This window comes from Aphelocoma coerulescens, chromosome 1 (assembly GCF_041296385.1).
Source record: "Aphelocoma coerulescens isolate FSJ_1873_10779 chromosome 1, UR_Acoe_1.0, whole genome shotgun sequence".
In the NCBI taxonomy this organism is placed as follows: Eukaryota; Metazoa; Chordata; class Aves; order Passeriformes; family Corvidae; genus Aphelocoma; species Aphelocoma coerulescens.
The window spans coordinates 68,970,846-68,993,414 of record NC_091013.1 but is presented as its reverse complement, the minus strand read 5'-3'; the positions used below and the strand labels follow the sequence as shown (position 1 = coordinate 68,993,414).

General features: G+C 39.6%; 2 long non-coding RNA genes across 2 annotated transcripts; one reads left to right on the top strand and one right to left on the bottom strand.

The window, feature by feature from the left end:
• Positions 1-6,650: 6,650 nt before the first annotated feature.
• Positions 6,651-11,444, bottom strand: LOC138118938 (uncharacterized). Its single transcript, XR_011155335.1, has 3 exons — positions 11,281-11,444; positions 7,346-7,449; positions 6,651-6,832 (listed from the first exon to the last, which is right to left on the bottom strand). It is a non-coding gene; the product is annotated as an uncharacterized lncRNA (long non-coding RNA).
• A 50-nt stretch (positions 11,445-11,494) lies between these two features.
• On the top strand, positions 11,495-19,335 carry LOC138118943 (uncharacterized). Its single transcript, XR_011155338.1, has 3 exons — positions 11,495-11,704; positions 17,840-18,087; positions 18,225-19,335. It is a non-coding gene; the product is annotated as an uncharacterized lncRNA (long non-coding RNA).
• The last annotated feature ends 3,234 nt before the right edge of the window (positions 19,336-22,569 follow it).

Genomic DNA, 22,569 nt, shown 5'->3' with positions numbered 1-22,569 from the left:
TCGTAAGATGCTATTCATAGATCTTGAATTGGTGGCTATTATTTTGCCAGTGATAAGAGTTGCTCTTCCCTCTGACTCTCTGAATCCAGGAGGGTTCATGGAAACCACACCCCACATCCATAATGTGAGCAAAAGATGTCACTTATTGATACAAAAGTAGCACTTAAAAGATGTTAAGAAATTAATTATATGACATTTTTTGCCACTTCTGATGCTGAGAGCCCCAAAATGGCAGCATTTTAGAGAAGCTATTTCTCCCATAAACATCTCTCAGCTTGGGTTTTTCTTCTGCAGATTTTTCCCTGCACCTTTTTGAATATTAGTCTTAATTCAGAAGCACAGAACAACCATAGTTACTAATATAAAGTTAACCTAATTTTGCATTTTTACATTAGTTCTGACTCTAGATAATTTTTGGTGTGTATATGAAGTAGACAGAACAAAACTCAGGCTCACTGGTATTTTAATACTGTGACCATCCTGAGGGGACACCCCATTGCAGTCTACAGCTTCCTTGTGAGGGGAAGAGGAGGGACAGGTACTGATCTCTGTAGTGCCCAGTGACAGGACCCGAGGGAGCGGCCTGAAGCTGAGTTGGGAGGTTTAGGTTGGATATCAGGAAAAGGCTCTTGACCCAGAGGGTGGTTGGGCACTGGAACAGGCTCCCCAGGGAAGTGGTCACAGCACCAAGCCTGACAGAGCTCAAGAAGCATTTGGACAATGCTTTTGGGCACATGGTGTGACTCTTGGGGTGTCCTGTGCATGGACAGGAGCTGGATTCAATGGTCCTTGAGTTTCCCTTCCAGCTCAGCTTATTCTATTGTTCCATGACCTTGGAATTGCCTTGACTGAGTTTTTTTATTTTGTTATATGTAAGGCTTTCAAATTTAAACCTAATGCTTAAGAAAATGATCTCTAGGTAAAAAATGAATTAGAATTAAGCAGTAAGATTCCTTGAATTGCATGCTGTGCTGAGATAACCCAGACCTCAAAGGTGGTTCGTGAACCAATTGCCAGTGACCTGACAGAAGTGTTATCTCCTGTGAACACACTCCTTGGGGTGTGCAATAGTTAACTGGCAACTAGAAAAAATATATTGTGCACAGAACAACCTGCAGTTAATCTTTTAAATAGCATAATTTAATTTTCTATTAAAATTGGTTTAACTGAAACTTCTAAATTTTGCTTTGGGGGAAAAATGTACATATTTTAGACCAGATTCTTAAAAGTAGTCAGTTGCTAGAACAACAATGAAAATTTGGCTCTCAGTCCGTGTTTTTCTGCAGAAATGCAAAATGTGTAAGTTATGTTCTGTTCCTATCTGCATAATTACATATACCCCCAAGGAATGAGCTTTAGTAAGTTCCAAGTTTGCATATTAATTTCTTAGGTAAAACATTTAATCATAAAGTTGAGAAAAGAGTAACCTTTAATCACCATTAAAGAAGTGGGAGCTTTAGAAAAGGGAGAGCAAGATGCAGGGACACTGATCACCTGCAAAGCCATTCACCTTTCTTTTTCCTCATCCTTCCTGTCCATGTCTCATACGGAATAACCAAGAGAAGTTCCTGTCTCACGGTGTTTCCTTGTGTACTTGAAATGAATTTGTATCTCAGGCCATCACCTTTTCTTCAGCTGTGACCTGGCAGCTTCAGAAGATAATCAAATGCCTGGCTGGCTACAGAGGTATTAGGGCTAGCTAGGGAAACTTGTATTCCCATCGGGGAAGGAAGCTTCACCTGTGTGAGGGTGACTTGCCCCATTATCTTCCCTTCTTCTGAACAGACAGAGAGCTCCAGTCCTCACCTTACTCCAGCAGTCTTGCTATGTCAGCTCTGCATTGGGATTTACTTTGTCTAAGATGTCCTGCTTATAGTCATGGACGTGAAAAAACCTCCCACAACCACACCATTGTTTTTGCCCATGGCTGGTGGTATTGATAGGTAAAAGCTGTTTCCTCTTGTCTGTATCTGCAAAACCATAATGGCCTGTCCTATGGCTGTACTTGCTCAGAATCCTGCAGGCTTGCCAGTGTCATCCCTGGTTTCCCAGAGCAGTGAGGCTTTGTACAGCTTATGTGTGGAGTGACAGCCTGTGTCTGTGGCCGAGCCTGACCCACATGGTTGAAGGCAGCTCTCTCTCATACAGTACCCTCTAACAGGTCTTGCTGAAATAGTTGGCTGAGTAGAGGAGAGAAAGTGTATTTGACCAGACTGTGAGAAAGGCTGCCGTCAGCCCTCTGGTGAAATTGCTTCAGTGATGAGCCAGAGACACTGTTTGATATGTCTGTGCATATTATACAAGTCCCACTCTGAGCTAGTTAAGATATAAGAACTTTGCTTGGTGTTTTATGAATCATACTACTTAAATGTATTAAATGCCATCAAACACTTTCTATCATCAAAGAAGATCTTTTGATCTTCAGAAATAACAGATCCAAGGGTAAGTAAAACAGATGCATTTTCTTAATTACTGAGCCAAGTGAAGCACACTTTAAAGGCTTTAGAGCTGCAAGTAATAGTTGCATGAAGTAGAAAAATTTTTTTCTATCATCTTGCTCATATGGGTATATCACATAAACTCAGGTGAGGTCAGTGAAGTCGAGACACAGCTAATGAATATGAGAGAGATATCACAGAATCATGTACACCGGAGAAGATCCTTAATATCATCAATGTCGTGCCACAGGCTCTCCAGTTCTCAGAGTTACATTTGATGCCTTTGCCTCAAAGGAGGAAAAATCAAAGTTTGAAAAATTTAAGTTATCTGAAGTATAAAAGTACTTTTTAACCTGTGCCCTTTCTGCTGTACAACTGAAATGAGGTGGCATTCGTGTAATTTTAAAGTCATTGTATTTTGATATATGGGTGAAATGAGCTGAAACATGGAAGTACATTTTCTTCTGTAGCAGTCCGGAAAATAAGCTATTGCAGTCACTCATTTTCTGGAGGAAAAAAAAAAATCTTATTATGTTATTTACTTGAGGCTGAATTAATCTGCTTGGAAGAATTAATCAAGCATTGATTCTTGGACTAATTTTCACTTTACTGTGTGAATATGTGATAGCAGAGAGAATAGTCTGTACTGATGAGGTATGCACCCTGCCTTTCTCTCTCCGTCTTTGCCTTGGCAAAGCTTGGAAAAACTTTGAACTGGAGCCACAAGGGAGCTAGAAGGAGTTAAGAGGCAAGTCCTGTGATCAGAGGCAGCAGATAGAAGTTATGTGCAGCCCAGATATTTGCCATGTAAGTATTAAATCTAGGAAAAAGTCCTGTGGCTTGTGTTCCTTTGTGATGTGGAATCCCTTTGTGGAGCTCTGCAAGGTTATCAGCCACAGCTTTTCCTCTTTACAGGGAGGAGGATAATTCTTCCTAAGAAACACAAATTCTTGAGATGGGGTGGTTACAATGGCACTCTGAGGTCTGGACACTGCTCCTGGACTAAAACTGTCAGTATTGCTCCAAGTCAGGTACACATGGAGTCATTCAGGCATCAAGTCATGGCTTGTTTCCTATGGGAATCTCATCTGGGATACTCAGTGTCTGGAACTTCTCAGTGGGTGTGCAGGATGGGCAAAACGCTGCTCTTTGTCACGTATTCTCCTGCAGTTGGTGATGCCACTTTTCTTTTACACAGCCATCTAAACTCTTTCTATGCTGAATCATTATCCTTCCCTCCATCTCTTACTCCAGCGGTTATTGCAAAGCTGCATGTGAATAATTCCTTGCCGTCACAGGAAGTTTATTGTATTTTTCAATATTCCCTTGTCAAGTTATGTCATCTATTTTTGTCTTCTCTCTCTTCCTCTCTCTAGGTTCTTTCTTAACTTTGCACCGACTTGTTTTCTGTCCCACCAAAAAAAGCTCACGATTGTCAAGGCAAAAGCTTTCTTCTTCACAGTTTCTGCCATTTGGAACAGATTTCTTGTAAATCTCTGCCCCGTTTAATCTCTTTTCTTTTTTTGCCATTTGAAAATTAATTCCTTCTCTCATCTCTTTCCCTTGGCTCATATATCTCTCCCAGACACTGTAGATTTTCATGCTTTAACTATTTTGTCCACGTTGTATCTTAGCCTAAATCTGCTATTCTAAAGCTTAGGCTTCTGTCCTTCCTCAGTATATGCTGGAATTGGAAGATGTTAAAACTGAACAGGCTTCTATTAGGTGGCTTCTAAGAATAGGTTAAAAGAGAAAAGCTCACAATTGCTTTAATAATATGTAGGACTAGTTGAAATGTTCCCAAGTGTTTGTTGTATGGTTCATGTAAAAGTTTGTTTTAGAAGAAATACTTTTCTCCTTCAGTGAAGACAAGATTTTCAGAACTCTTTAAAAATTAACTAATGATAACAGTTGTCACAACTGGGCATTTTCCAAGGAGAGGTAAATTGCAAAAATTAATAATTAGACAAAAAGCAGAGATTAAATTTCTTCTCATAAAAAAAATAGAGAGAGCTGTCAGTTGTGAGATTAAAAAGGTGTCTCTTCTCCACTTGTCAAAGCCGACTGCCTTTGTAGGTACAAAGACTCAAATCAAGGGTTCACTCATGTTTCTTCATTGTAAGAAAGATATGAATAAAGTGCCTAGTACTCTCTTCCAGTGCCTGTGTTTCTGTAATGCTAATAATGGTAGGAATGTTCTTCCATTAGGGCATGAGGGATTTAAATCCATAAATAACTTGAGTGAATAGAAATGACTTCCCATTCCTCAAGTGACCAAATTGATTTTTTTACAGTGTACAAAGAGGGAAGGTGCCATTAATGTTGAAGGGCAATATGTCTGGATGATTCTCCTGTGATTTCTTCAAGTAAAGGCAGACCATCTCTGAAGCCAGTGAATGTCTGCTGTACACTTCAAACACTTTACAGCCTTTATGTGCTAAGGTTAGTGGTAAGGGCAAAAGCAGCAAAGTCAGTACACTTGGTAGGTTATATAAAATACATTTATTTTTGTAAGAAAGTCAGAGCCTCACACTGCCAATATTTTAATGAAATATCATGGACTCTTTAACAAAAAACCCCAGTGATCTATTCTGTAATATGAAACTAGAAACTGATGAAATGAAGAATGTGGTGAAATGTCTTAAGCAAAAAAGTGTGTTTTCATATATTTAAATGTAAAATAGTGTGGCTTATTCATCCATTTCTCTGCATGTTTATGAGCATGACAGACGATCATACCCCAGGGAGCTGGGTTTCGTGCCCCCTGTTCTCTTCCATATACACAGGCTGGCTGTAACCTTGAGATGTAGCTTTTGGAGGACAGTTTCAAGATCAATTTTTCCAATTCAGCTTCTCTAACTGGAGCCTTAGCGATATTATTTGACTGTCAAGGTTTGTTATATGGGGTCTTGCCAGCCACTGCTTTAGTATAAAAGGAGTTTTAAATGAGACCCGAGTACTGTATTTTTATTCTGACGCCATCTGTGTGGAAGGACAGGTAATTAATTCTGCATGCAAATTAAAAAGGATAACTGGAATCTGTTGGAGAAGTAAACAGCCTTGCTCTCTGGCTGCTGCCCGGGGGAGCTCTGCAGCCGGGCTCCTGCCTCCGTGACCACGGCCAGTGCTCCAGCAGCAGGGAGACCTTCTGCTCCAGCACCAGGGACACCAGACCTCCCCGCAGTCTCCCAGCCTCCCCTCGCTGGGACTGGGCAGGACCAGTTCCTCCTCAGCGCTTATCAGCCTTCCCACGCTGCACAGCAGCCTCTGCTCTAAAATCAAGTCTTTTGTTTCCATGAAGACAAAGTGCCAGTATCTAATAAGCAGCTGTGGATGAATGCAGCACAACAACACTGACTCACCTTCATTTGCAGGTTGCCGCTCGCTAGTTTGTTTTTGTTGCTTATTTGAGCTACTGTCATCTCCTCTCCACAAGCTGGCAAAATCCAAACCCCCCTACTTCTGGTAATGAACCTCACAGCTAGACTAGCTGACAAGGTATTTTTTAAATGAAAGGCATTTGTGCTCTGGAATTTCTTTAACATGGACTTGCACAGAGGGTGGCACAGAGACCCAGCTATGAGTTTACTACTATTAAATAACTGAAATGCCCTATGAAATGTCAGTGGAGATCTTGAAGTAATTGTACCCACTAAACCCTTCCAATTAAGATGTTACTTTCCACCAGGGACAACAGGCCAGATTCTGTATCCAAGGTAACTCTACAGAGCACATTAGAGACAGATTGATTTATAGTCCAGCAAGAGATAGTAGAATTGATACTATTAATTTCATTTTATGGTAGTAGCCCACCAGAAACCTGGAAAATACTTGTCAAAATTATTTGTATGATAAACTGAGGTAAGATGAATAAAGATATATTTTACAGGCCAAAACCTCTTAGGAGCATTCACTAACAACTTAGGTTTCTCATACTGGACAGAGGCATCACTGCTGCAGCAGATTTGTTGGATTCTTTTATGCTCCTTGCTGAAACTGAAATCATTACAGTTAGACATTTGAAAATCTGGGCCATGACCATTTTTAACTTACTATCACAAGGAAGATGCAAAAGCATGAAAGCTATAGCCTTCAAGTTTAGAGCATATTCAGAGTATTAAATATATAATAACATTAAATATATGATAATATTTTAATGAAACAAAAATAAATAAACTGGAAGTAAAAGAAAAAAAAAACCATCTACTGTACCATGTTTTTATTTAATGTTTGAGGCCAGATGCTAAAATGGAAGTGCTGGAGGGTCTAGAGGCACAGCTGCCATCGTTTTCATGGCACTGTATTGCCATAGCCCACAGAGCTGCAAGTGCACATCTTCAGGACATGCTTTTAACCTGACACTAGTTAAAAGCTTCTCACAATATTGCATTTCCCTGTTAAAAAAAAAAAAAAGAAATAAATTTTTTTTATCACATTTTTTACTTTACAGTTCCACAGAGCTGTTGTGGTTACACACCTGGTAGAGATACAAGGGGTTTGTGGATACTGCCAATGTAAGGGATCAGCTCAGGGTTCATCTGTAAGATCTCCAGGAATATATTTATCCAGGAGTGCTGCTGCGTCAGCCCTAGTGGCATATCACACCCCTTGGCTCTGGAGCCTGCCATGCTCACTCTCAATTACATTCTGTAGCAGCACTGGTAGCCTGTGTCCCTTCTGCAGCTGCCATCTGAGTGTTCACAGTGCTCTGGAGTCTCAGTGGAATGAGCCTGAGTTTCTATCAGTTTGACATTTATGTTTTACATTAACAATTACAAATTTGGCTCAAGGTTCTCTTTTTACATGAGGAATCAATAGCATTCATTGAGAGAATTATGTTTTCCCCCCTCTTTTTGGAGTAATCCCAGGTGTTTGGGTAAATGCCTTTTGTTGACATTAACACTTACCATTTTAGGTCCTTTATTCCACATACTTCTCCTGTTGCAGGAAACCTGCAAGATGACACATCATGCAGAAGACATTATTCAATTTCCAAAATGCTTTTTTTGTCCTATAGAAAATCAGATGAGAAGATGAGAACTTAAATACATTTATTGCTTTCTCTCCAGATGCACCTGCTGTCAGAATCAGTGCACCTGACACAATCACAGGACACTCATCCATGGCAAAAACATCGAATGATCTTCACATGGTGGGGCAGGGCAGGGCTGATCTCCAGTGATGTTTACACTGAAGAGCCTGCAAGGCCTGGCAAAGGGATTTAACCTACTGTGATGCCTATATTGAAATGCTAGTTACAGGGACAGAATAAAAATGTTTAACATGCAGGCTTAAAAACCAGGCTTTTCTCTTCTATCTTTTGACAATAATTTTAATCAGAGTGACATTTGATCCTATGAAACTGATTTTCTGTAGTTCTAGAAATGAGCACTTAACTCTTTCTGTTCCATCTTTCAGCATATACATGCTTTACATTAGAAGAATGATGTAATATAGTTATTTTAACCCATGCAGCCACTTGCTTCCAATTGCTTCTTCACCTTTGAATTAGATTATTGCAAACTCTAATCCTTGATATCCACTATTCACCTATGTGAAGTATTGATCTGAAGCCCTCAAGTCTCCTACGGGTGAGAAATAGCCACATAATGATGTGATTCTTGCAAAGAGAAACAACTGGAAAACATCTCATACTGACAGCTTTATATAGAAATGGCATCACCAATGGCCCTACCTGCATCCCAGCTGTCTGGATTATAAAAAACATCCTCAAACCCCCAATATATACCCTTTCCCAATGGCTATTGGCTCTGGCTTTTGGATCATATCCCGTTTAACAATTAGCAACACTGCCTTTTCTCCTTCACAGCTTTCAGAAAATTACACATGAGTAATCAGAACAAAACCCTTGATGTTTTTACTTTCCTGTTATGTTTTCAGAAGAGTTCATTAATGGGTTGGAATCACAATCTGCTTTTCTCTATTCATATATGCACCCATGTAAATAAATCAGGGGGAGACTGAAGTTCGGCACAGGGACTGCCTCCCACAGATATCCAATTAAACCTTGCTGGGTTAGGTTTCATTCTGGGAAAGAAAACCAACCAGCCTCAGGCTTTCGAACTGAACCACAAGCATGTACTTTTCATAAAACTTATGTGTGTACTCTGTGCTTTACAACCTAATTTTCATCTTGGGCTTAAATGATTCACATGTTGCACTGAAGTCTGCATTTTTAAAGGCATTTTGAACAAAAACAAAGACAAAAGATGATTCAGCAGAGGCTGCAGAATCAGAAAGGTTATCAGGAACAAATTAGCACCAAAATTCGCCTGCACTGTGCCATGCATTATTGAACAGTAATAATTGCTTTGGAATATCTCACTGCTTAATTATCTGTTTTGAAAATGAATTATTAGTGAAACAGACATTTTTAGCTTGGAGACCCTCTGTTATGAAAACCTCTATGTTAAGTCACCCGAGAGAGTGGTTTTGCATGTAGTTCAAATGTAAGTACCTGCCTTTCCAATTATCTAATAATTTGTTTCTGCTGTATAGTCACCCTGGGTGCAGGCATTATCACAGGGTAGAGACAGTAAAAGGGAGTGAGGAAGCATCAGTGAAAGGAGAAAAACACAATACAGATAAGAGAAATAATGGGGCAAGCAAATCCTTAGTTACTGTATCATAACATTACCCAGTGATTCCAAGTCACTGTCTGTAGGAAGCAATAATTCCATGTCAACAGCCTCACCACATCCTCCCAGAGGCTTACAGGCCAAGGTGTAAATAATTCCTGCTGGGAATGATTCCCCATTTTGCCTTTGGGGAAAGAATTGAGCAAGTGGTAGCAAAGGATCCCGACCAAACTGCTCTAGGGAGACATTATAGCAACTTTCCGGTGCCTAAGGGAGGTGAAAGTAAGACTGGAGAGGGACTTTTCAGTAGTGATTGAACAAGGGGAAATGGCTTTAAGGTGATGGCCTTAATGGAAATGGCTTTAGATTAGATATTAGGAAGAAATTCTTTACTGTAAGGGTGAGTCACTGGAACAGGTTGCCCAGAGATGTTCTGTACTACCCATCCCTGAAAGTGTTCAAGGCCAGGCTGGATGGGACCCTGGGCAACTCAGGGTTTAGTGAAAGATTCCCTAACCATGGCAAGATTCCTTGCTGGAACTAGATGGTCCCTTCCAACCCAGACTATTCTGTGATTCTATGATACTATGATTCTATCCTGTTGTGGAAAAATCAAATTAGATGATGGGACCATGTAAGAAAAGGAAACAGACAAAATAGGAGAAAACAGATTTTAGGATATTGATGTAAAACAAGAAAAGAAACAAGAGACTATTTTCAAGTGAATCACTTTGTTTTGTTGGGAAGACTTTTTATTTTCAACATAATTAATCTCTGTATGTGAGTATCTGCAGTAAGGGAATTGTGTGATAGCCTGTAACATACTTCTCTCTGCAGAGGATATTGTACACAGACAAGAAGTGTAATGATAGAGTTACTGTCCCTCTAACAATTGTGAAAGGAAACATCTAAATATTATCTCAGGTTCTGCAATGTGAGGCTCCAGCCTTTCTGCTCTTGTCACACCTGGAGGTAGCCAGGGTTGTAAACCTGCACCTTCTTCCTCTCCTGTAAGAAGCCTTTGACAAGAAACGTTTGTTATTACTAACATGTAAGTTTGCTAGACCAGCACCATTTGCATCACAGTAGCTGAATACCCACTAGAGGGTTTACTATCCACTAATTATGCTATGGCTTATAGCTTGTCTTCATATATTTTTCCAAGCTGAAACACAGCATACAGGGAAAAAAAGACAAAGGAAAAAAAAAAGGAAAGGGTTCTCATTCTGATACACAAATATATCTAATTATATTCTGTGCCATTAGCTTTAAAAGAATTGCTGTTTCTGCAGGGAGTTGAGAGCCAGCAAGTTTCAGAGCTGTAGCTGTGCCTACTCCATCAAGCAGTGGAAATTTGTGTGGAAAACAGCAGCTGTCTTTGATGATGTTCGTAACACGTTTATTGGTAAAAGAGCCCCTTATGATGCATGTCCTGTTATGTATTTTAATATAGGAAAACACTTTAGCCACCTTCATCATCAGCTGAAGGAACTCACAAGGGCTTCTGAGATCATCACGTTGGTGACGCGCCCCTTTGCTTCAGATTGGTATCCATGTAACTCATTAAATCTGCAACTTCTTGAGCACTTGGCTCTTAGTTCAGAATTAATGTAGATAAGATAAGAAATTAATTTATGCCCAAATTTTTCAACTAACTGAGGTGGTTTTTTCTTGGTCAACATTATTTAGCATTATCTTCCAAAGCTTCTGATAACAATTGGTCTTTTTAAAGCCCCTAGGACTTGTATTTAGGTAGAAATATTAAAATACCTCCTGTTATTTTAAAAAGACAAACACTTTGTATAATCTTATGTTAATACTGCAGAAATAAGAACATTTCAAATTTTGGCAGTATACTCATCTATTTATTTATATGTCTATGATTTCCTTGTTCCAGTCCTATCACGAAAAATCAAGTCTGCTTAGGCTTTTAGTCAACTTTTCATGTTTTATAAGAAAGACAATGGAATTTAAAAACATCAGTACATTGTTACATTGACCAAATGCCTGACATTGACAGGGATCCTTTTTTGTCCTCACAGGATCATTCTTGGGTACATTTTCAGGTCACCCCTTAGGCTTTACTCCCAGGGAATGGAGGAGGTGTAACTGACTGCAAGCATACCCACATGGGCTTTCACCTACTGACCATCATCTGGAGGTACAGGCCAAAATCTGATACCACAGGGAAAACTCCCTGCTCCTACCAAACCCTGCAAGAATTGTGGAAATGGAACACTTACAGTACCAGGCCATTTGGCATCATTGTTGCTGTGCAGGTCCTCTTCTGTAGTTTGCAAATCCCTGAATCCCTCCTCAGCTCATGGAGGGGAGCAGACACAGCAGCATCAACCAAAAGACTGACAGCTGTGATTCATGCTGAAGTGTTTCCTGCTGGGGCAGATTGTAAGCACTGAAAAAATGCAGGTGGCCTCTTCAGACAAAAAGGCTCTTTTTTCCTTTTTTTTCCCCTCTTCTTCCCCCCCCCCGCCACTTCTGATATGTCCTTCCTGTGGTGGGCACAGTTAGTCTTATCTCTTCTTGTTCATTAAGCTTGTTGGAGATTTATCTCTAATTTGAGATGAAAATTCCTATAGTAAGGGAGGGTACTCCAAAGGAGTTGTATTACCTGCACTGCTGTTAGTAGAGAGCAGAAAGACCATGAAGGTAAGAAATTCTGGAACGGTACTGTGCAGAACGCAGGGCCAGGATCATACAAAGAAAAGTTGGGCACAGGGGTCTGGTATAATTCTTCAGAAAAGCACCTCTGTTTCTAAGTAGGATTTAAGTCACCTGAATCTGGGACTTCCAATCCAATCCCCACCCTGTTACAAGTGACTGCTCATCTCTGCATCTCTTGGACCAGAAAGTGACATAATGATACCTGACTTTCTTCCAGGGCTAGGAGATAGCACCTTTAAAAGTTCTGTGAAGCACTTTTCAATAAATAATAAGCAGTAAGGGAACAGAAATTCTGAAGTTATTGATCAGCTTGATCTTGGACAAATACAATTTCCTTGAGCAGAAAGGAAGAAAATCACTGTCTCTAACTTACACAGACTGAATGGGATTCCAGAGGCTGTGCAAGGTGAAGGTTAACTTTCCTGTGCAGTAATAACATACTACAACTTTGCACAAATAAATAACTTCCTACACTCATTACATGTAAGAACAAGGAGTTTTTCTTCATCAGGTCTGACCATTTTCACAAGCTATTTCATTTCATGCAGTCATTCATGCATGAAGACTATTTGTTTGACTAAAGCACAGCTTTCAGAAGAATGAATAAGGCTGAGATTGAAAACCCTAAGAGGTGGAGAATCTTGGTTATTCACTTTAATGGGAAATTGTCTTACATATGCATGTAATTTCCCATTGAAATGTGTATAGCTTCAGCTACCAAATATGCCTATATACTTGCCCAAATATGCCTTTCTCCATTAGATTTAAAATTTCTTGTGTATCCAGATTTTATTACCTGTAAAGGTACTTAGGCACAGAGATGAGGAGTACACAAGCCACCAGTCATGCTACTTGTGGTACACTAAACAATCTGATTCTGTGAAGTTTCTCACTGTAAAACCTTTTCTCCAATCCTCAAAGGTCTTAGAAAAAAACCTACATTTAGTATATTTATGTAGTTAGCTCTATCAGCCTGATTTCTCAGCCAATCCCCATTTGTGCCTTTAAGGAGATTCCAAGACATTTTCTATAAATCCATGCTGAAAAGTGAGAGACAGAGAACAGAGCTGGGGGGTTTTTTTGACACCTGTTAATGGACTAGGAGAAAAAATGCTCTGGGTTTCTTGCAAACTCCCAACAACAAAGTGTGCCAAAAAGAGAGGAAAGTTTCTGTTGTATTTTATAAGTAATGGGTGTCCTTTGCTTTTAATCATGTACACAAAAATGGTGGTTTACTGTGTATTTTTTAGCATTTTGGTATTGATCTACTGTTGCCCATTCCAGGCAAAGAAGGAAGAAGGGATTACAGGTGCCTTAACAAAAAATCTAGTCTGAACAGGAAAGAAAGTCTCTCTCTGAATGTCTGTGGATGTTATTAACAGATAGTGAAAAAATATTTTAAAATAAAAAAGTTTCAGGAATTGGCATTATCTTATTTTGCGAACTGTAATGGTGTATTTTTTTAAACATTTAGAGCTGAAGTCTTTCTCAGAGAGAACAAATTGTAATTTGGTAACTGTGCTTAGAATGATAGAGTACTCCCTTTCGGTGATTAAAGAAAACTATAACATTAGCACCAAAACTTTAAATATTGCATACTGAAAAAGAAAGTTCTTAGTAACAGTTAAACGTATGCTCTCTCAAAGTATACTAGACAAATAATACATTTTCCTTTGATGAAGATATAAGTTACTTTAAGACAGGAACAAGGGACTTCCTGGCTGGTTAAATGTCTGCAGTGTAGTCATCCATACCTGAATTTGACAGCTTTGGTTACCCTTGGGGCAGCAGGGAAAAAGGCACTTACAAGACATGTGTCATGTAGTCTGATTTAGATAGGTCCTTTATGACAAATTAATCATACTCTGGATGTACCTAGATGACAAATTCAGACATAGAGATCCACATTTTCACATGTATATGTTTAGCCCCACCAGTCCTGTCCTGATCTCTTTCTCCTCCACAATATGCATAGTTTGAACCATGTAATTCCCTCCCTCTTCCTCCAGATCCTCATTAAAGACGGCTTGCACACAATTTGTCCCTACATGATAGTAGTTCTGGCTCATAAAGATTTCTGTCTTGTTGATCTCTGTGCCCTTGAATGTATCACTAATGTGCATTCAGTGATTTGGCAGGAACAGAGAAAGCTGCTTTCCTAAGCTGTAGGAGTCCTTTGGGTCCTAGGGAGTGAGTTTCCTTACTACTGTACTAATTCCTTTTTTCTTTAGTTGTCAGTCCAGATTCTTTGGATTCAGCCCAGTGGATCCACATCACAAAGATCATCTTCAACTTTTTGCATGATAGCTTACAGGCAGAAGAGATAATTTTTAATGGTACCTGGCCTGAGTATCTTTTACCTGCTAGCATAAAAAAGTAGATTGCAACAACTATGCTTCAAATATGGTACTTCATGTCCTTTTAGGGACTTGCAAAGAACTTGTGAATTTCTGCAGTTTCAGAAAGTGATCTCGCAAAAGCTCCTATAGTTTTCTAATACGCAAAGATTCTGTTCTGTGAAAGAAAGGTTTCATTTCCCTAAGCTTTTGCTTGCCTGCAAAAGCACTAACCTTGAAAAGGAGTAGAAGATCAGTATCAACAGCCTGTCTCAATCCCCATGGCCACTGTTACCTTATCAGTACTGCAGGACCTGTTCCCTCTGCTAAACCCAGGAGTAGCTGCTAACTGTGGTTATTCCTGCAGGTGCCAGAGTCCATGCAGATCATATCTGCCTTCCTTTGAGATGACTGCTGAAGCTTGATTTTCTGACAGTGACTTTTACTAGCTTGAAGCACACACCAGAAACTGGTACATTGACCTTTAATGCAGGCTGGGGAGAAAGCCATGACTCATCCAGAGCTAGTTCATCATCTTGCACCTGAAAAGGACAAGATTCTTAATGCCTATCTTCTTTGCTGCAGCATTGTACACACTATGTCTGCACATCCATCACTTCACCACTTCTTGTCCTTTTAGATACTTCTTATTTTTGTCTGAAAATATGTTTTGCTGTACATGATTTTACAGTTCTCAGACATCTCCTGGAAATATCTTCTCTGACAGAGTAATTGCTCTGTTCTTTCTTGACAAAGTATTGATCACAAGTTAGTTCACTCTAAAGCTGTTGTGACACGTTGATGATCAGTAAGTACTGTATCAGCTTCATTCAATTTTCTGGAAATGCCAAGAACTGGAACATGCTGGCAAATCCAGGAAGCTCTCAGAATACTATCCCTTTAATAAACATCCTGGAGGGACAGCTGTGAGGCACTGGATCTCCTGAAGCTGGTGAAATACCTGTGTTTCCTTTCCTTCTTTGGAAATTTTCCACTGGCTCATCATTCTTTAGGCTTTTATATTTAAAGTGAGAGTTGCCTGTTTATAATGAACTGCTCCTTGCTCCTCCCCTAGATTCTCATCAGCATCTAAATAAAAAAAATGAACAATAAAAAGCAAAAACAAATGTACAAACAGAATGAAAAGTTGTCAAAAAATGGTAGCATTCCTACTAACACAGAAAAATTAGCACTGGAAAAAGGACTCTATCAACTGAGACAGAGAGACAGTCCTCTAAGATTTTGACAGGTATCAATTCTCCTCTGCTCCAGGAATGGTATATTATCTTATTAACCAGCTCCTGAGAACAAGACTAGAATTAGAATAATCTTTACATACCCCATGTCTATGAAATAAATAGTAGTGCTTCAGCTGCACTGTATTTGTTTTAGGAAAAAAAAGAAGTTTTTTCATTGCTGGCGCCACAATGAAAATACACTTCGCAAATTTTTTTGCATACTAATGATGCAACTATTCTATTTAGCAGTTCTAAACTTAATAGCGGTCATAAATCTTCTGACTAACCTTCCAAAGTGTCAAGGAATGAGTGTTTTATTTGCTCTTCTGTCTGTGGAATAGCAATATTTGTGATCTTCCAGTGGTGTGTAAGCCTATGTATCATTTCTTAATGAGGGAATATGAGAGGGTCATACTCAGATCATTCTCATGCTCATACTCAGATCATTCATGTCTTCTACTCTGCAGGTCAGGGAATTAATAATCTCTGATGACTCTCCTCTGCAGTCTTTGCACCACAACTGAGCCTTAGTTTGTGTCTGACTGAAGCCTCTCAGGGAATCCTTTAATGGCCATTTTCTTTCCTGAGGAATTGACAAGCTTTTCTGAAGTGCCTCTGCAAGTACAAAGCAGAATGAGCTCACTGAGCATCTGCTTCACCCAAGTGACTCTCCTCCTGGCAAACCTTTGTGCTTGCAGCTGCTCAGCACCAGGACTTCCCATCCTCCCACCTCTCCTGGATTCAGCCTCTGCCAATTTTTTCTCTAACTTAAGTTTGTACATTTAATCTAATTAAATATTTTTATTAATTAATTTCCAAAAGACAGGTTTTATTTGTAGCCTAAATCATTTGTCCCATGAGTTTACATTGACACAATTATAGGAGGCTTGATTTGTGTTACGCTGGAAGCAATAGGGATTAAGAGGTGGGAAAAAGATATTGCTTAGGTTCACCCTCCCCTGCCAAGTCTACTGATGTGTGAAACCAGATGCTCTGTATTTCCATTTACTCCTTCTGGTTTTCTCTCCTTGTACTTTTGTTGCACAATATTTTTGCCCCATCTGTTTATGAGATGATCAAAGTTAGTCAGAGCTGCACTGCTCCAAACAATAAATGAAGCTTTATTGCCCTGAAGAAATGTTTTCATTTCAAAGCAGTTTCTACTGACTTCAGTTGAGTGAAAAAAAATCCAATAAAATAACTTCTGCAGCTGAAAACTTTTAGCTTTACAAAGACCTCTCAAATTCTTACAAAGGCAATTGTGAAAAATAATAAACAAATCTTTGGGTTAAGTGCAGAAAATTACCTGATGATTAAGGATAAATTGCCCAAAGATTAAGCAAATTAAATAAGTATAGTCTGTTCAAGATGTCTTCGAAAGATAGTCATTTTGATCATATTCACAAACAAAATGAGTGTGTTTATTCTTTTGGCTTTTTAAAAACAGAACTTTTCAAATTATATTTATTCACTAAGGCAAAACAAAATGTATATTTATGTCCTGTCCTCCTGTCTTGTTTATATGTATATGAGATACATATATATATATATACACACGTGTATATGCATATTACACATATGTGTATAAGCATACTACACCTACGTGTAATATGCTTCTGTTTTTACTAATTATTACTGGGCCTAATAAAATTCGGATTATGTTTTCAAAATAATTTAATTGCACTTATTTGGTAATTATTTTATTTCATTTCACCTGTTTATATTGTGGTAGGGTTAACAATTTCTAGCACAGAACTTATGACTATTCTTTCTGTTCAGGAGTTCTCTGTGAACAAAGCCTAATTCTTCCCAGTGTAATTGCCATTCATAATAATTTTCTCAATAATTCATGCAAATAATTTGCAGCCTAGTTTATTCTTAAGCAGGTTCATTGAGCCCATTTGAATTCTGAGCTGTGGTGGTTAGAATGATCATTTTGTGTGTTTCTATCCTTGATGGCAGAGGCAATTGAATCAAACTTTTCATTCAGCGTAAGTGCTCTTCTAAATTGGGATGGATTTGTGTGTGTGATTTAGTACTGTTCAGTGATGGAAGCAAATTGACTGCAACTCTCTTGATCAATTCTCTGGTGCAATCCGAAACTTCTGATGACTAAGTTCTTGAATTCAATAGGAGGTCTGAAACAAATTGTGCCGTTAATCATCCTGACTGTAAGTGTGCTGAAAGATTGCTAAAAGGCAAAGCAATGTTTTAAAAATCAAAGGAATCTTCTGAAAGGTTGTTTTGGTCTGCTCTTGATAACATTGGGGGAGGGAAGGAGAGAGAGAGAGAGCCCTTCCTTTGTTGATTTCAGTCTTAAGAATTTCAGTGACCAGAACTACTTGAATTGGACAGAAGAAAAGAGAAATTTTAATTAATTTCTCCCTGAGATAACAATTTATTTACAATCTTTCAGAAAACAGAGTTTTGGGGCTGTTTTGTATTAGTTTTCTTGATTTGTTTTTTTTTTCCTAAATGGTTTCTTTTGCCAAACTCCAAGTTTTTACTAATACCCTGACTGCAAGTCTCTCTCAATTTATTGGCAGATAAGATGGCAAATAAACTCCTTTAACTCTGACATTGTTCAGCTGAGATTTGACCAAGTTAGAAGTGGTGTAACATGGAAGAACGAGTCCCAGTGAAGAGATGGGAACTGCTTCTCACATGGGGCACTGGTATCAACATCTGATCATAAAGACACATTAGGATGACTGAACACCTACAGTTGTTGCAGAAGACTGATAAATGATGGATGGTGGTTGTGACAATTTTCTCCCCACTCCCAAAACGCAAGGTATTTCTTAAGGTTTTGCAATCTAACACCTGAGACAAAAACTCTGGCAAGTGGCTGCTCACTGTCATGCTGTTTTGAGCAATTTATGAGCCAAATTCGTTGAGCCAAAAGAGGTTGAGACCTCTTTTAAATTGCAGGAGCCCCCTTCTTGGAGAACCTGCACTGAAACACAGGGAGAAGAGCAGCATCTGCCCTGCTGACAAGGGAGAACACCAAAACCTCGTGTGCCAGGTTACTGCAGTCCTGCCTGCAGACTGAGAGACAGTGTTTGTCACAGCCATGATCCTTCTTCTAGTGCCCAGAAAGACACGATCAAGAAATCCTTCATCCTGATTTTAAGATCTGACAGCCATTGTTGAATATGTGAGGCTGCTGCAGCACTACATCTGCAGGTCCAGCTGGCAGCAAGGTTGAGCACAGGTTCTCTGTTAGCACACACACAAAATGCAGAGAGATCCATACTTACAACCCGCCCCTGAAGGAGAAGGTAACCCAGGTTCTGGTTAATAGATTCCTTGGGGAGGATTAGACTGAAACAACACTGAATTATCAGTGTTTTTAAATATCTATATATATCTACATCTATCTATCTATCTATCTATCTATAAGGTTTGTTTTAAAACAATCTGGTTGCAATGGAAAGCAGGTATGTAGCTATTTTGTTTCTTATTATATACTAATATATCAATATGAAAGCAAAAATATCACTCACTTTAGAACAAGTAAAAGGGAAAAGAAAGGAAGAAAGAGAAAGAAAGGATAAGAGTAGGGAAATATATCATCAACCATGGATCTGTGACAAGGCTTAATTGCTGCAGTTTAGATGTCCCATGGTCATGGTCTTGATGCGTAAAGAGCGGGGGAAAGAGTCATGTCCCTGTTTGTTTCATTTTCATGTCCCAGTTTATATATTTTTTTCAATAAACCTTTTAAAACCACCTCACATTTGCAGTAAATGTGCTAAATTTGACATTTTTGCTCATCAATAGCCTCCTGAGTCCTTCTATGCTCAGAGTTGTCCCACACTGACAGGGCAGAGCTAATGGAATTTAAGTCCACAACTAGCAATTATTTTCTTGTTCTGGTTCTTTGATTATTATTTTTAATCTTGACAACAGTATAAAGCCTTGCTCTATACAAGGCTTTATAATGTTGACAAGACATAGTATAAAGCTTGCTCTTGCAGCAAGTGAATACTTGCTGCAAGAATGAACACAGAGAAAAGGTTTAGGTAATCATCTTTTAAAAGTGAAGAGACAACTATGGGAAGGACAACAAGCAGAGAAGAGCATGTGTACCAGATATCTACAGCATACAATTCTCATTTCAGTAAAAGCTTATGTCTGGAAGTTTTAGAGGAAGCTGAAGGATTCCAGCAGAGGTCTTTACCAAGCAGAGATGGATCTTGAACAACTATATTTCATCTAAAGTTGAAAACGTGTTCTCCAGGATTGGATTCAGAGATCACACTCTTGTCTGCCTGGCAGCACCTGTACATGGCTCTGGGATCAAACTGAGTACATAGAGTTTCTGTAATTTTCTTTAGCCATCTTCCTGCAAAATGTGTGCTCCCAATCAATGCTGTATTGTCCCACTCTGTTCTTACACATGTCTGCCCTAAGGACTTCTGTTTCTAGCTGATCCAATTCAACAAAGTCCTGCTCCAAAGAACTAATCAAGCACCATAAAAAGGAATCTGTTCAACAATGTCAGATACCCCAAGTGAGCCTTTTTGTAGATTTCTGTTTGCACTTCTGACAGCAGCATCTTTACTAGAGGGCTGGATACAGCCTTTCATCTTGTCATTCAAAGAACATTTCCAGGAAAAGCAGAGATGCGATAAACAAATACAATGTCAGGGAAACTTCCCCACCCCCAACAGGATTGCTTAAGTATTTACTTCTTGGTAAACTAGAGCCCTATGTTTTAAAACAAACAGATCTTCAGTGTCCTCTGACCATTGCAATGCAAACTTGCAGATGGGTTCAGTGGGTTGGAGAATGCCATGTGTAAAGTGTGAGGTCTGAGGTTTCATTACTCTGGTGAATTGCTCCAGCAAAGGCATGTGTCCACATGGGATTTGTCTGAACTCAACAAACTATTCAGTAAATCTTTATTTTCCTGTTATGTATGTGCAGCTGATGGCCAGGCTTGCAGAATGCTGAAAGGGAAAATTTTGAAATCTTCCCTCATGTACTGCAAAAGAGCTGAGGAAGGACTTCATGCCTCCATCCCCTGATAGGGACCCCAGGTGCTTGGTGACCACCTGATTTGCTCTGCTTGATTTGCTCTGATTTTGAAAGCAAAACCAGAGCTTTCTGCATTGTCCAGAGTCTTACTGATGTCCAGATAGATCTCAGTGATGAGTGGTGTCACTCGGGGGTCAGTACTGGGACCAGTACTGCTTACTACCTTCATAAATGACAGAGAGTGAAATCAAGGGCACCCTCAGCAAGTTTGCAGATGACATCAAGCTGAGTGGTGCAGTTGGTACACTTGAAGGATGGGATGCCATCCAGAGGGACCTGGAAAAGCTCGAGAAGTGGCCCCATGGGAACCTCATGAGGTTCAACAAAGCCAAGTGCAAGGTGCTGCACCTGGGTCAGGGCAACCCCCCAGTGTCAGTACAGACTGGGGGATGAGGGTTTGAGAAAGACCCCTGCCAAGAAGGACCTAGGGCTGCTGGTGGATAAAAAACTAGACATGACCTCACAGTGTGCACCCCCAGCCCAGAATGCCAAATGTATCCAGGGCTACATCGAAAGAGGCATGACCAGCAAGTCAAGGAAGGTGATACTACCCCTCGACTGAGTCTCCTCTACTCTGCTCTCATGACACCCCACATGGAGTACCGAATCCAGCTCTAGAAAAGACATGGACATGTTGGAAGGGATCCAGAGGAGGGACACAAAAATGCACATCTATGAAGCCAGGCTGAGAGAGTTGGGGCTGTTCAGCCTGGAGAACAGACAGCTGTGGGGTGAGTTTATTGCAGCCTTCCAGTACCTAAAGAGGCTATGAGAAAGACGGGGATGGATATTTTAGTAGGGCCTATTGTAACAGGACAAGGGGTAAAGGTTTTAAACTAAAAGAGATTAGATTTAGACTAGGTATAAGAAATAAATTTTTCACAAGAAAGGTGGTGGAACACTTGAACAAGTTGCACACAAAATGGGGGAATGCTAAGTCGCTGGAAACGCTCAAGGCCAGGATGGATGGAGCTCTGAGTAACCTGATGTAGTTGAAGATGTCACTGCTCACTGCAGGGGGTTTGGAATTATATGACCTCTAAAGGTTCCTTACAACCCAAACTATTCTATGATTTTACAACTGGCTCTGGCTACACAAGCCTCAGCTGTGGTAGTCACCTCTATCATCAATCCAAGGGAAGGAAGCAAACCAGAGAGCAAATCAGCAGAGGTGGTCACATGCTTAAATGTGTAAATGACACATAGTCATTTTATATGGTATTTAAATACCTAAAACTGCTAAAACACTGAACACCTTTTTAAGGGTTCACAGGACTCTGCCTTGGGCATTGCATTATCTGCAGGCGTGCAGCTGTGCTATGACAATTCGGTGGATTCTAATCACAAAGTATGAAGCCAAGGTAAACATCTGTCAGGACGCTTCTAGGCACCCTGGGAATCTCATCAGTGGCCACTTGAAGTGTATCAGCATTTTTTACTGACTATCAGATGGTCAGTGCCTGGTAGAAGAATCTTGAACCGTTTCTATTTGGGATGAATTTCAACTTGCCATCTCCAGACCATCTCACAGATTTCACTCTCTCTTCTGGTCATTTGCTTTCTTCTCCTCTCTGCTGTTAAGACACAGAATGAAATTCATGTTTGCTGGCAATGTATTGAACCAGAGGGAACATTTTCATTAAACCCAGATTGAAAATTGTATTATAAGCACTGAGATGCTGAAAAGTCAGGTTTTCAAGTCCAGGAGATTTATAAGGTTTTAACAGTCTTTCACTGACTCTTCATGTTCCTGGAGAAAACCTTTTAAAATCAACCAGAGAAATATAATTTCTGTGTATATTTATGCACATATATATGTGTGGTTTTGAGTTCTGCCCACGTCTCCACTTATTCTCAGGAATGCTGGGTATAATCCAGCTCAGTTATCTGTTTCAGCACTTCCAATCAAACAGAATGCAGAATAGCCATGGCCTTAAGCTATTGTCTATTGGAACACTTGCCAAACTAGTACAGGACTTAAGCAAAATCTGTGTCTGATGGATTTCTCACTGTGCTCTGAAGCGTTTCTGTATCTTTTTTTCTCCTCTTTTTAGCAGTTCCAGACTCACAGTCCTTCATCTCTACTTGCTAAAAATTCACCTTCCTTCTCCCCACTTCTCTTGGTTCTGTGAGCTAACAATCAGCAAAGAGGAAATACAGTCATAAACATTAGTGTTGACAAAATCCAGGTGATTCTTGCTTCTCAGAAACCAAAATTTGTTTTTCTAATAAG